At 47.7% G+C, this 9,800-nt stretch overlaps 1 protein-coding gene across 2 annotated transcripts in view; it reads left to right on the top strand.

The window, feature by feature from the left end:
• The first annotated feature begins 172 nt into the window (after positions 1 to 172).
• The window catches only part of RSPRY1 (ring finger and SPRY domain containing 1), a 38,151-nt gene continuing 28,523 nt past the window's right edge, over positions 173 to 9,800 (top strand). The window contains exon 1 of one of the 2 annotated variants that reach the window (XM_027716217.2): positions 173 to 228. The gene's annotated coding sequence lies outside the window, so the exon portion shown is untranslated. Of the gene's footprint in view, positions 229 to 5,241; positions 5,344 to 9,800 lie in introns of those variants that run through there. The other variant, XM_027716215.2, reaches the window with a different exon arrangement.

Genomic DNA, 9,800 nt, shown 5'->3' with positions numbered 1-9,800 from the left:
GCTCGAGGCGGGGGCGGGGTCCGTGGAGGCGGGGCGGGTCGCCCGGGAGACGGCGGGGGGCGGGGCCGACGTGGAGGGGGCGGGGCCCGCGGGCGGGGCGGGGCCGCGCCGTGAGTCGCCTCCATCTTTCGGCACAAAGGAGCGGCGGCGCCGCCGGGCCGGGGCCGCGCGGGGGCTCGGGCGGGGTGCGCGGCGGCCCCGCGGCGCTCCCGGCGGGACTGCGGGCAGGTGAGGCGGAGCAGGCGCTGGTGGCGGTGCGGTGCGGTGAGGCGCGGCGAGGCGCGGCGCGCACCGTGCTGAGGGAAAGCGACAGTGCCGGGCTGGGCGCGGGTGGCCCCGCTGGTGGCCCCGGTGCTGCCGTGGGTTGGCGAGGGAGGGCGAGGGAGGGGACCGTGCTCGCCCCACCCCGTGCTCCGCTCCCACGGGGGTCGCCGGGGCTGGTCCCGGGTGGGGCAGGGGCCGGGCCAGCGCAGCCCCCTGCCCGGGGCGGCGGCCCGGGGGTCCCGGCGGTGCTGCTGGTGGGTGGCGGTGCCCCCTGCGGGTGTGGGTTCCCTCGCTGGGGCCACCGGTTCCCCCCGGGGAGGGCAGCCAGCGGGCAGAGGCGATGGGCTCTCGTCCCTGGGCTCTCCCGGAGGCCCCGGGGCTGGGCAGAGCTGGAGTTCGGAGCCCGCTAAAGAAAGCGGCAGAGGCTGAATGAAGCCGTGGTTCGGTGGGTGCGGAACACGGGACCGGCGCTGCTCGGGGCCGGGAGGGGCTGGAACTTCCTAACGGCGCCTCCCGGGTGCCCGGAGAGCTCCCGGGGGCTCGTATGACTTGCAAAACAGGGACTTGGCTCTACAGCGGTTCTGGTGTGCGAGGGGCAAAGCGGCATCGGATGGAGGGACCACGGGCTCGACCTCCTGCTCCGGGGGCTCGTGGCGGGGTTTTGTGGAGCCCCTGGACATCGTTCTATTGATGTGACGAGTCAGAATGGTGAAAAGGGTTCATCGCTCTCAGTGTGCGAATATTTCTGCAGAGCAGGTTTTCTGCCTTTACAGGGAAGATAGGGAGGTGTGGAGTGAGCCACCAAATGCACTCGTTTATCTGGACCTTTTGTCTTGCGTTCTTGGTGATAGGTTAGGCAGAGGCACCTTTGCCACCGGTGGTGACACCAGGGCTCTGCTCTCACAGTTCAGTGCTTATAAAGCTGGTCTTTTCACCGCTTGTGTTATGCCCACATCGAGCATGAGTTTCTCTTTTAAGCCCTTTGATTCTGTCCTTCTGATCAGTGTTTCTATCTTGCACATCTTCATTTACCCCCTTTTTTTTAGAAACTACTGTTTCTTCTCCTCTGTTATGCAGCAATAGGTACAGTGTCCCTTCCGGGCAGAGTCTTAATGTAGGTCCTGAGAATGACTGTAGTCATATTTTTCATTTTCTGTTTCGTTTTTGCAAAATCTCTTCCCTGAGCCCAGAGTTCATTTTGGTGCTCATCCTGCATTTATCAGTTTTTCTCACACAGTGGAACTTTGGTCCATGTAAAAACACAGACATAAGAGCTGCCTTTTCTCTCCTAAATTTATTCAGCCTTGTAGATGCTGCTCAGTTTCTGAATGCTGGTGTGTTTGCTGGTTTTTTTTTTCCTTTTCTGTCTGTGTCAGTGTTTGTTTTCTTCAATATAAGAAGGGGTTTTTTTCCACTTAGCACTAGCTTTGCCTCAGGTTTTTAGCTGTTTTGTCCTCTATCTTGCGGTAAATGCATGTATTTGTTTTGGTGTTGTTTTCTTTTGTCATGCTGGTCCTCAGTTCAGTTCTGCTTTACTCCTAATTTTCTGTACCTCCATCAGTGCTGTGAGGTTATTGTCATGTGGAGACCTTCATACATTTGTGTGCTGTGACTTTGTTTATTTCTTGGTATTACAATTTTTGCTGTTTTTTAAATTTTTAAACAGTGGATGTTCTCATCACCTATGAACCATTTGAAATATTCCTTTGCATCTTGTGTCCTCTTGGACTCCTGTATTTGACTGTGGATTTCCGGAGGACTGTGCATTCTCAAAACTTGTCATATTATTTTAAGAGTCTCCAGTGCTGTTCAATGTGGTTTTGTTTTGCATTTGCCCAAATGCAAAGAATTGATCTGTTCTTTGATCTAAATCAGGCCCATTCTTCTGTAAGTGCTTTTGCCTGTGTCTTTGTTCTCTGCCGAGGTCCACTCAGCAAAAGAGGTCCTTTCTCCTCCTGGCACCCGTTCTTCTGTCCCTTCCTTTAGGACATTGCTGTTATTGCTTTGTGCCCCCATCTCTGCTATTTGTTCCCATTTATTGTTGTCCTTGAACAGACTGTATTTCTCCTGGTGTGTTGTCTTTCCGTTGGGTGAAGCACAACTGTAGTTACACCATCGCTCTTTGTCTCCCCTTTTCATCCAAACTCTCTGTTGAGGTTCCTGCCAACAGAAAGTTTTCAGCACCTGCTGTCCATCACTTGTGTAGGAAGCTCCTCCAGGGTATTTTAGTGCTGTCTTGCTTTCTTCACAATGCTTGCTGATTGTTTATTAGCTTAGTCTTGGTTATTTACCCACTCCTAGATTGCTGATAGACCTAATTCACCTCATCCACACACCTCACTTATCTTCAGCTGTGATATCAGTGTGTGCTCATGGGCAGGTGGGGCTACTGGTTTTGTTGACGTCTTTAACTTTCCTTTTTATTTACTTTCAGCCTCCTATACATGGAGTTTGACTGCAATGCTTCATGGTAGCCACTCTTGTATCCTACTCTATGGACTCATAATTCAGTGATCACTCAGTGGCTCCCTTATTCTCACTGTTACCTTGTTTTGTGCTTTTCTTAATGCTCTTTTTTTTTTTTTTTCCTCTTAGAGGGATGTGATGGCTTCCTACACAACCCTGCAGTGCTCTCCCATGGTACCTTACCAGTATTTTCACATAGAAGGTTTTGGCTCTCAGCATGTTTCATTTGCTGTGAGCCTAATGGATGGGCTGAAATAGATCACTTATAATTTTGGTTCCCTCCTACAAAGTAAGACATCTCTCATATTCTGCCTATCAGGTGGCATCAAAGTCCATTTTTCTCAGGCTTTTTGTTTGTTTGTTAAAATCAAGGAACAAAAGGAAGATACTTAGTAGCATAAGGAGTAAGTTCATGATGAAGGCAGCAATTTGTGGAATGCTTGCTGGTCTGTAACTCTTTAGGCTTCTTCATTCAATTTTCTTTTCATATCAGTATCTCCCCTAGCTGACAGTGTGCTGTGTTTGGAAACATCTCCTGTTGGCCACTTACCTCTGTGGTGGTATCCTCACAAAGTGGAGCAAGGCTCATCACGTGCACTGTTTGGTTTCCCTCTTGATGCAGAGGCAGCAAAATAAAATGCTGTCCCCTAGTAGGAAATCGAAGGCAAGCTAATGTCATGACATTTGTCCTGTTCTGCTCCATTATCAATATGTTGTGTCAGCATTTTAAACTGTTTTTTGTGTTTTCTTCCTTTGAATTTATTCCTTGCTTTAAAGCAGTGCAGGCAGAGGTGCTGTGCTGGGACTCCTGGTCGTTCAAGTATCTCATTAGAATTGTGTCGTGTCACTTTGTGGTTTGCATTTCCCCGTGTCCTGACAATGTATTTTGTTTTCCTGGTTTATGTGCAGGGACTGTAAAGTTGGCATTGCAGGACAGTGGCTGTGCCAGCATGATCTTTATTTCCTTTTCTATTCTTCATTATGTCACTGAGGTCTAATAAAAGTCAAATTTTCACGCATGACTCATAAGGTTGGTGACTGACCAATGCGTCACGATCTCTCTTCAGCAGTGCTCGTAATCACCTGCCCTTGATCTACCACTGCTGTGGCCAGACTTGTGCTTTAGAAGTGCAACTTTGCCGTGGGAACTTTGTGCAGTCGATGGCTTTGCCCTGCAGAAGGGATACCTGGCAGCCCAGAGTCTGGGGTGAGCTGCTGCTCCTTGGTTTTTAGTGTTTATTAAGTGGGGTTCAGTGAGTCGCCATGATCAGTGACAAGAAATCCATCTTTTTCCTGATAAATCTCTCCCCTTGGAGATGCAGTGGTTTCTAAGCATTTGAAACACAACTGTAGCTATTTTTCTCCCTTTCTAAGGCTTTTCTTTGCTGTAGGAAATGCTTCCCTTTCGCTGTAAGGGAATGTCTTGGTGTTTGGCTGGACGTGAGAAGAAGGACGAGAGTCGAGGACATTTTGATCTGGAGTGTTGGCATGGCTTTTTGGATTGCCAGCTCCAGGGCATGTGCACAAACTGATACTATTGCAGCTTGAATCATAGGTTAGAGGGCAGCCAGTGAACTGGGTGCCAGGAGGAGGCTGCACCGTTCGTGTGTATCTTATACCTTCCTGTAGACAGCGGGACATGCTAGAAAGTGATATTGAAAAAAGAAAACCCAGCAACCTGCTACTGCTCTTTTCTTTTTTTCTAAAGGCAAAGCTGTCTGGTGCCATGGAGAAGGCTTAGGATTGTTCCCTGCTTTTAAAAACATTCACCTAATGGTGAATGAAGAGTGGTGTGTGTGTTTGCACTCAAACTCTGGTCAATGTATCAGTCCTGGAGTGAAAGATTAAAAAAAAAATTGAACAGATGAGTTGTTCTCTCTTTAGAGTCTCACCCCTTTGTAACATTAGTGAATTTGTGTCTACATGTAATTATCAAAACAATTTAATTAAATTCTCCTGAAATTCCTCAGAAAGTTATTTAGGAGAAGCCCCTGGTGATGGTGAGTTCGCGTTCCTGGTGTTACTCCAGGTTTTTGAAAGCTTTTAAAATTGTTTTTGAGCTTTCTGCCTTTTTCTTTTTTAACTAAAATGGTACACACTGTTGTTTACATCATTTTTAGTCTGTCTTGCAGAACATGTACACACTCATCTTCCTCCCACTTCCTAACCCAGCTGTGCTTGTCCGAGCCGTGTCCCAGGCACTCTGTCCCCTTCCCCTTCTTGGCCACAGGAGTCTTGACCAACTTCCTCTGAGTTTCTTCGTGCTGAGGGAGGCTTTAAAGCATTATGGAGAAAATACCACAGCTCAGTGGTTGGAGCAGGATACCTGTGAGACCTGGCTGAAGCACTTGTGTGACACGTGGCTGGCTAATCCACGTCGGGATCTCTCCTGCAGGGTGCTTTCCTGGCTGGCTTGCAGCAGGGCAGGGAGAAAAGGTCCTCAAGGTAGAACCTGAAGAGATAAATGGGGAGAAATGAAGCTGAGGGTTTTTTGTTCTTGTTTTAAAATAGGTGAGAACAGGGGGTTGCAGTGATCTGCCCAGAGCTGTCTATCAGGATCTGTAGACTTGAGCTGTGGTGATCGGCGCAGACAGATCCGGAATCACGCTTCCCGTGAGTGCTTCTGAGGCAGGTTTGCTACCCCAGTGACCTACATGTTGTATTGGACTCAGATGACAGTCTCTTGAGCAGCTGTCACTGTATCCACTCACAGGAGGAAGGAGAATCAGAAGAATGTCTCCTGCTCTGCCAGTACAGTCCTGAGCTCTGTCTGGCAAAGACCTACCAGCTTTCCACGGTGGCCAAGGAAGCCACAAAGGGGGCTCTCAGCTCTGGCCACTGAGAGATCAGGCCATCCTCTGATGCTGCTTGAATTATCAAGAAATGGAACTTTCTTCAGGCTGCTTCCTGCTGCTGTTAGTTTTCCATGTTTGAGATGATAGCCAGTGTCATAAAGGCATACATTTGGCGGGGATGAGAACAGGAGGGTCTAGACATTGTCTGCTCTGTGCTCTGCTCTGCGAGGCAGTTGTCAGACAGCTGACAATGCAGGCTTCCAACTGGGACATCACTGAATTTTTCAGCAATGTTACCAAAATTTTACACTGAAAACAGTTTTGCATGTGTGAATTTTATGCATTCTTAATAGCTTAGTCATGCCATCTAACTGGGCTTAGTTCTGTGGTCTGCAGCAGGAGACCGTTCTGCCTTTACAGAGTAGTTCTGTACCCAAATTTCTGCTGAAAACAGGCCCAGCTCTGCCTTATAAGAAACAAAAGCACTGATATGAGTCTACAGACAAGAAACAGCCAAACTCTGGGTTACCACCACTCACTCAGTGACATGAAGCTGGTGGTTTGCTGACAAGAATCTGTCCCTGCTTCCAGCAGTCCCTCCTTGTAGCATCTTCCTGGAGCTCAGGGTGTGATGACTCTAATGCCTCTGTGCTAGTCCCAGGCAGGACCACACTGTGACTGACTGAGCTGCTCAGTCTCTTGAGTTGCCCCTCAAAATGCTTTTGTGGTTTATATTTGGCTAATGTACAAGGTGCCTTAATTACCTATTATTGTAGTTTACAAGGAGTTGACCTCAGCGTGATTGAAGAGAACTCTTTCATTGGTTAGTGGATAGTAATATAGCTAAAACCTTATCCTTTCTGAAATGTTATTAAATTTGCTAGATAAAACTTTAAAAATGCCTTTTTTTGTGTGTGTGTGTAGTTTCTCTGCAATTCTACTCCTCTGCTTGTTATCCAAAGAGACACTTTCCTCCCAGCGTTGTCTGTTCTGGAATTTCATGTGTGGGTTTTTTGGGAGAGTTTTTTTTCTTTTTGTTGTGTGTGTGTGTTTTTTGGTTTTGTTTTAATTTTGAATCCTAGTGCCACAAATGCTTTTGTCAAAGTTGTACATTGATAACATCTGTAACTTTCTGCGCAGCAAGGAAGATTAACTTGAATTAATTGACAGATTTATTTGTAAGCCTCCAAACGAATGTCTGCGCCAAAACTTAATGTGGTATAGCTAATCAATTTTATTTCGTGTGCTTTTATCCCTGCAGTCTGTAGGATTAGTGTTCCTTGCCATCTGCAGGGCGTTATCCTTATCTTCCTGCCACTTCTGAAGCATTGCTTTATGCTCTGCTCCTTGGGCAACTGCTGAGCTTGTTCAGCTCTGCCTGGCCACGTCACCCTGCTGGAGGCAGCTCTTGTTCAACTTCACTGAGCTGTCAGATACCACTATCTCTTTAAATGATTGTTATCTCAGAAGTGTTTTCATCTGCCTCAAAGCGTAACTTTAGCTCTGTCTCTGATAAGAAATGTAACGATCTGTCTATGGTTTGGGGAGCTGGGAACCGGGAAGCACAGATCGATACCAGTGCTGGGTTAGGCATGAAGCAAAGCTGAGCTTTTCTGGAGGCCGTAGTACAAAGGACAGTTCCACCTAAGTGATCATGAGATGACAAATTATGACCTCTGAGATGGGGAAGCTCAGAAGGTGGTTAATGCTTCAGCCTCTCTTTCGGAAAGAGCTGTAGCAGAACAGTCTGATGCCTCACATGCCCTAAGCACTGGTGTCTCTGTATCCAGAGGTAAGGGATATCCTGTGCAGGGGCAGGATCTCCACCAGGCCTACTCTGGAGGCACTAGTCTAAATGAGAAGTGAATTTTACTTTTAAATCCACGTTGCAACTTTGGTGTTTAAAAAAACGCTTTAAGGGAAGTGAAAAGACAAAGTAGTGCATTGTGCAAGTGACTATAAAATCAGACTTTCACAGTGAGTCTACAGCAAAAGAAACTACTGTGGTGGTAGGCAATGTCTGCTGCTTCTTTCTCCTTTGACTGTTATCACATCAAGTCAAACAAGAGATCAGATCCCTCAACTTCTCCATGTTTGGAGAGTTGAATTACCTAGAGGAGACAGGTTACCTAGAGAAGCAGGGTTAAAGCCTGATTGTTTGCATAAACCTTGCACAACCCTGGGGGCTTTCACGGACAAACACATGGGAAGAAGAGGGAGAGCTTTGAGGCGTGATCAGTGTCTTTCCCTTTCTGTGAAACCAGCGGGCTCAAGGTCAGTCAGCTTTCAGTTCAGGGCGCTGTCGCTGCAGCGGGAAAGCAAACCACTGTGGCAGTGGCTTTGTGACACACTGCATGCCAGTAAATGCTGCTTCCCATCAAGTTTTGACACCAGTCTTAACCCTCCAGGTTATTTTTAAAGAAAATAGAGTTGAATTAGGGGTTTGCTTCAGGTTGCACAATGTGATGGTTGGTTACTAAGTGCAAAAGAACCAGCACAGCATTTACTCACCCCTCCTGAAACCTGCGGTTCCCTCACTGCGTGCGCTGCGTGGTGCCACGCTGGACACCAAGTAGCTCCCTCTCTTTAGTTGCACAAGTCTTACAGGTGAGAGGTTGACCTCAGACATCAATGCAATCTCCTGAGAAAGTTTCCATTTCACATTATAGTTGCGTGTGACTTACTGGAAATTCTTGGTTTTCATCACCTACCCCAGTAATTTCAAAGCTGGAAATGCTCCTTGTTGCTTGTAGTTGCAAACAGGCTCCTTCTCCCTCTTATTCCTGTATCAAAGTTGATTATCTTGCAGCAATTCATAGCTGTGTTTCCTTCTAGTTTGAACTTTTCATCCGACAGGCATCACGAGTGTTTCCATCTCTTCCATTTTAGGAGCATCACACTTTGGGAAAGAAATGCTGAGGAAATATTTCTAATTGTTTTATCTCCTTAATAGGAAGCTGCTGGCCAGAACTCTCACAGTTTTGCATTTGAAAAGCTGTCAGCTTTCCTGTGGGGTTTGCTGACTGAGCTCCTGTGTTACTCTGCTGGAGAGGAGGAATCACTGGTCTTACTCTTGTAACGGTGGCAGAAACTGGAGAAGTGGCTCCGGTAGCTGAAACCCTCTCTCCTTGTTTACGTGCACGAGGGGTTTTTTGTTTGCTTGGCAGTGCACTCCATTTCATGGAAAGAAGAGGCATTTTCCATCGTGAGGCAGTATTATGGTTGGCTGTAACCGAATATTTGAGGGGATGAATCACCGACTCCTGGGCTGCACATTGCAGAGAAATGAGCCCGATGCCACTGGGAGCCGACTTCTCCATTGGAGTGCTCGCTGGGATGATCCAGAGGAGGCCCCTCTGGGGTAGGCTGGGCATCCCTGCTGCCAGGCAGGTGCAAATCCACTCACCTAGCATTTGTTTCAATGGGTGGTGATTTCATCTTTCCCCCTTGGGCTTCCAGCTGTGGCAGGTTGGTCAGTCTGTGGAGGCTGGAACTCCCTTTGTGCATCCACGGATGTGCTTGAGCCTGGTGGGAGAGCAGCTGCTTTGCTGTGGTGGGGATGGTCTGTGGTGCTGGTGGAGGTGTGTGAGGGCACAGGAGGCTGCAGCTGCTTTTCTCCCATGCAGGGAAGGTGTCCAGCTCCAGTGGCACCTGATCCTGGTGCTCTGTTGAGGGCAAGATGCGCCAGGACAGACATTTGGTGCTCTCTGGTGTAAAGGAGAAGGTGTTGGGCACTGGCATTGTGTGTTCCAACACCATCTGTCCAGGAGAGGTATCACTACCAGCTACTTCTTATAGAGTAAAAACTTGTATTTTTATCCTAATTTTGGCAAATTTGTAGTCCTGCATCCCAAAGTAACATCTGGTAGTTGAGTGACTGGATGGCCCTGCCTGTTGAGAGGCCAGGGCTGGCTGCTGCCTTGACTGTTTCTTGCACTTAAAACTGTGGGCCCAATCTTTCATTAAAAAAAATCAATTTCAAAGTCAAAGTAATGTCACTTTTAGAAATCTGGCTGCTGTTGTGATCAGCTTTCATAGCCTTTTCACCTTCCTAACTCTGTCATATTCCTCTGGCAAGTGCACAACAGCTGAGATGGGACTTTCCAGCATTGTAGTGTCTGTGAATGGCACAAAAATCTAACTGATCTTGGGGAAACGGATCACAGCTTTTAACGTGGAGAGCCTGTTTCTGCCCTGTAGCTTAGCCCTTGCTGGTGTTTTCATCTGAAGACTTGCAGTTCTACTCCACTTGCACAAATTGTTTAAGGAAATGGT

Source organism: Pipra filicauda, unplaced genomic scaffold (genome assembly GCF_003945595.2).
Source record: "Pipra filicauda isolate LSUMZ 115617 unplaced genomic scaffold, ASM394559v2 scaffold205_size1947385_pilon, whole genome shotgun sequence".
In the NCBI taxonomy this organism is placed as follows: Eukaryota; Metazoa; Chordata; class Aves; order Passeriformes; family Pipridae; genus Pipra; species Pipra filicauda.
Note: the sequence above shows the minus strand (reverse complement) of the source record. Positions and strands in the feature narration are given on the sequence as shown.